This window comes from Danio aesculapii, chromosome 8, assembly GCF_903798145.1.
Source record: "Danio aesculapii chromosome 8, fDanAes4.1, whole genome shotgun sequence".
Classification (NCBI taxonomy): Eukaryota; Metazoa; Chordata; class Actinopteri; order Cypriniformes; family Danionidae; genus Danio; species Danio aesculapii.
This window is the reverse complement of record NC_079442.1, coordinates 6,811,482-6,816,123: the sequence shown is the minus strand read 5'-3', so window position 1 is coordinate 6,816,123 and position 4,642 is coordinate 6,811,482. Positions and strand designations below refer to the sequence as shown.

The following is a 4,642-nucleotide window of genomic DNA, read 5'->3' as shown; positions in this document are numbered from 1 at the left end:
ATCTTTAGATCACGTTAGGTTATGTGTGCATTAAGTAGCCCATGCATTGTGCCCGTATAGTCCTTTGCTTTGAACAAGGGACAACGAAGGAAAAAACTCGGTCTAGGATTAGTGGTCAGATTTCCTATTTCCCATACACTCCCAAGGTCTTGAACCCAATTAATGGCTAATAATTACCCAGGGAACTTAACTGTAGTTCGCGGTTTCATTAGCTGTGGTAGACAGAGCGGGAGCGCCCTGCGTTATAAAGGCACAGGCGAGCCACCAATCCAAATGTGCGTGATGGAATGTAGGATCCTTTTATATCCACTCATACTGTATATAATGGCCAATATATTTAAAAGTCAGCTTGTACTATAGTTTGATTTCAAGAGCAATCTGTAAAGCAGCTTTTGTAAGTGTTCGACACACATATTTGTTTTCAATTACCCTGCCTCACCTCTCTATACTCGAAGTGTTTACGGCAACCACCACTTTTGCCTATTTGACAATGTTTTGTTACTACAGCCATAGTACCTTTGCCAATTTTCTGACTCTCTCTCTCTTTTTCACACACACACACACACACACACACAAGCGCGCGCGTTTTGTGTGGTAATTCGTGTGCAATGGTAAGAGAGGGAACTAGCCTGAAGCCCCGTCATCAAGAAGTTGTGTTTACTTTGCCATTACATCCACTGTATTAGCATGTAAAGATCAGAGCGCAGCCGTAGTTGTCGCAACAAGTGTTTTTTTTCTCCCCGTGTATTCTGACTGTGGGCCACTGCTGGGTGGATATCATTTCACATATTGAGTGTGGTGAGATCCTATCAGTGCGTAACACATAAGCCGAGCCCTTTCCTACCATGAATAAAGATTTGGTTTCACTAGCTTTCGACGAACGTATATAGCAATAACAACATACGCTCCCAATCTTATCCATCTAATATAATCTCACTTATCTTTCACTTATCGGCTATATATATATATATATATATATATATATATATATATATATATATATATATATATATATATATATATATATATATATATATATATATATATAATGCAGCTATTAATTTACATTTAAAATAGTTATAATTTTGCTTAAATAATTTAATGCTAAAACCAGACAGTTTCGGATTTGAACGGTTTTACAGAAATAATATGGCGTACTACACAATTTAAAATACAAATAAAATAAAATGATAATTATAATAATTATAATACAAACAATAATAAAAACTTCCGTATGTATTTAAATGCATTTTGAGAATTTAACCCAAAACATAACACTGTGTGAAAACGCTTTAACATTTTGAAGTCTTAATACACAATGACAATGAGACAATAGGTGCCTGTATGTATTTTATTTCACTAAATAAAGCCCTACTTACAATTACAGACATATTCAAACACATAAAATAACAGGGATTTGTTTAGTGTAGTGACTGATACCCAACTGACAAACCTCTTAATTAAATAAATGGCAAAATAAATAAATAAAGTATATTTGATGCTGACATCAGTTCTCAAGGTGGATGTTCTGAGGCCTGGTTTACAGAACACCTCTCTTCCGGGGTCTGGGCCAGCATCCCTCCCTTCCTGCGCTAAACCACAGGAAAATGGCAACAATCTGGAAAGAAAATAGTCCAAATGCGTGGTTACATGGCCGTCACGTTTCCAGGAGCTCGTAAAAAGGCAGACGTTTAAATGACGCAGAAAACTATTCCCCAATGAGCTTGTGATGAGGAGCAACACTTCTCTTTACAACTGTAATTACAGTTAAACGCCTTTACAAAGGTGTTGGTCCTTATGAAGAAAAGAAATTGTCGATGCGTGAGAGATTTTCATTTGAATTGTTGTGTAAGGAATGGACAAAAACTGGCACGTTGTTTTATTGTGGAGTTAAAACAATCTGCGCGCTATAAGACAAACCAGTTGAATTAGCTGTATACAAAAATTGTCTAAATAATAATAATATTGTCACAGTTTTAATACTCAATATGATTTAATTTATATAAAATGGGGAATATAATGGGGAATCCTCTGTCTTGTTGATTCCCCAAAGACGTAAAATCTTTTCATTCATATCAATTTTATCAACAATACGTTTCGTGTCAAGCGGATATGTCTTGACAAGAGAAGTTATGCGATAAAATGTTTAATATGGAGTCAATCAATAAACCAATAAATCTCATTTGTGAATGGGTAACTTAACATTACTTCTTTAAGAACAAGAAACGGCAGGATTTTATCCGAAATGTGTTCAAAACCAGTTAATTCATAATCCATTTATCCTTTTTAATTCGCCAAAATAAAATGCGAAATTGTGACTTAATTTATGAATAAAACAGGTTGTGGAGTTTGCACAAAATGCCAGCAATCCAACATTTAGTTCTCAGAGAAGAAAAATACGCATAAATAAAAATGTGGTTACACGCCTTTTACGGTCTATTACATTTATGTCAGAAACAAATAATAAAGAAACAATAATAATCATTGTTTTAAACAAATTTCACATTATGTATAAACAATAATATGCATTGGTTTAATTTGTCAGCAGCTCGGACTTCAATATCATCTTCAGTATAGTGATAAACTGACATATTAATGCCGGGAATGATACCAACTTAAAAGACTGACAGCGACCAGCAAAGTGAGTGCACATGCATTACTGTTAATGGCTGCTTTAAATGCCTTGAAAGACACCTGCTCGAGCCCATATTCTCCCACGGGATATGATGACAAAATGAGATCCGTTTATTGTAGAATAATGGTCTTCTAATGACAAAGAGAAACAATACAGTTTAATGTGACTTCCCAAAACAATAAAACAAAACAAACAATATTAATAATTATAGACTAATAATAAAAAATAATAAAATAAATAATAATAACAATAATAATAATAATAATAATAATAATAATAATGCCCTATAGTACAATTACAGAATGTGTCAAAAGCGCCAAAAATTAGGTTGTATTGTTTTTTAAAAATCAAAATAATGCAAATGCAATTTTAATGTCCTAGTAAGCACGAAATGCTAAAACCGGATTATTCCGACAGTAACTTAAGGCGAAATCCTGACATGCTATCGTTTAATGAGTCCAACATATCCGATTTTACGTGCCAACTACAGAAAATAACTTCAGATGTTGATCCTGCTTTTGGACTACCAAAGCATGGTACTGACAGCACGCAAATACAGCCTTTAAGAAGGCCGGTAAAATACACTGATTGAGCACATGCAAACATAACTGCAGTTTAAATGTTTACAGTAGTCTATACATTGTTCTACGTGCAATAAATAATTTAACAGAATCACGTATACTTACGCGAATGAATATCTGTTGCCTTGTCTGCTTTACCTGCACATAAACAGCCTCAACGACGTATACTAATAGTGATGTACAAAACCTAATCTAGACCTAAAGTGCATTGTTTCAAGAGAGAGTTCAAATGCATACCTTTTCCGCCCGGATCTCACGCATGCACTCATACTGTATTTCTGCTCTTTCTCCTCACACACGCACGCACGCACACACACACGCACACACACACACACAGAAGCACGCACGCGGGAGCTCCTGGCCGTCTGAGTCTAGCGTGCGCTGACTCGGGTGGCAATAGCAACATTGAAACTGAACACACCTTTTACCTATTTATAGAGCGCACCTAAATTAATAATGTTAATAGTTTTCAGATATATAAATGTAAGGCACTCGACAATGCTCTTACATCTACGTCAGGATGAGAGATCGTTACAATAAAATACAATATTATTGTAGAGTTATGCGCAGATGACATTCGTATTCTGTTTTAAATACAACACCAGTAATAATAATAATAATAATAACAACAATAATAATAGTAAATAGTAAAATAAAATAAAAAAAAAGTTTGCGTAAATACACATGCTATAACAATGTTTTGATGCTTTAAAATAGTTGCGTATTGATTGGGTGCATGAAATGCTCGTGATCACCTTGCGCGTGAGGGCTGCGACCTTGACCCCGTCCAGGATTCAATGTCCAGTGTGGTACCGGATTCCGCAGGTCCCTGAAAAATAGCACTTATTCCTCTTGGAGGGCTCAAGAAGGGGAGGTGGGGGGCGATCCGAGATGTTGCGGAGCGAGTGGAGGAGGAGGGAAAGAGATAAGTGATCTAAAGGAGACACGATAGGACAAAAAGTGATGATGATGAATACATTGGAAAGTTTTTTGGCCCTGACGAGGGTGTCAGATTGAATGGCCTGTGCGCATGTGCGAAGGTGTCCAAACTGACAATGCTCGTGAGATGAAGATAGCGCTGCTGCTGCTTCTGAGCTCAAGGAGGACGCGAGGAATCTACAAGCCGACAAGATGAGATCCAAGGCGAGGGCGAGAAAACTGGCCAAAAGTAGGTCCTTATTGCGCTTCTTTCGCTCCCGAGCGGCCGCACGGTACTTTGAACCCTTGCGCACATCACCAAAGTGTCATTTTCATTGATCAGTTCCTGCTGAGAGCGCGTCTTTGTCCGGTGCGTTTGTTTTCCAGCTCTCAGTTGCATTGAAATCGCTCAAACTCTCCGTGATCCGCGCGTCCACCCTTTAGACCAGATGCTGCCGTAGTGTGCTTGTTCAGAAGTTTCTCGTTTGTGTGATGGTGCTTTGGCTGA

General features: G+C 37.2%; 1 long non-coding RNA gene across 1 annotated transcript; it reads right to left on the bottom strand.

The window, feature by feature from the left end:
• Positions 1-1,337: 1,337 nt before the first annotated feature.
• LOC130233176 (uncharacterized) lies at positions 1,338-4,204 on the bottom strand. The gene is made up of 2 exons (XR_008838194.1): positions 3,972-4,204; positions 1,338-1,618 (listed from the first exon to the last, which is right to left on the bottom strand). It is a non-coding gene; the product is annotated as an uncharacterized LOC130233176 (long non-coding RNA).
• Between the last annotated feature and the right edge of the window lie 438 nt (positions 4,205-4,642).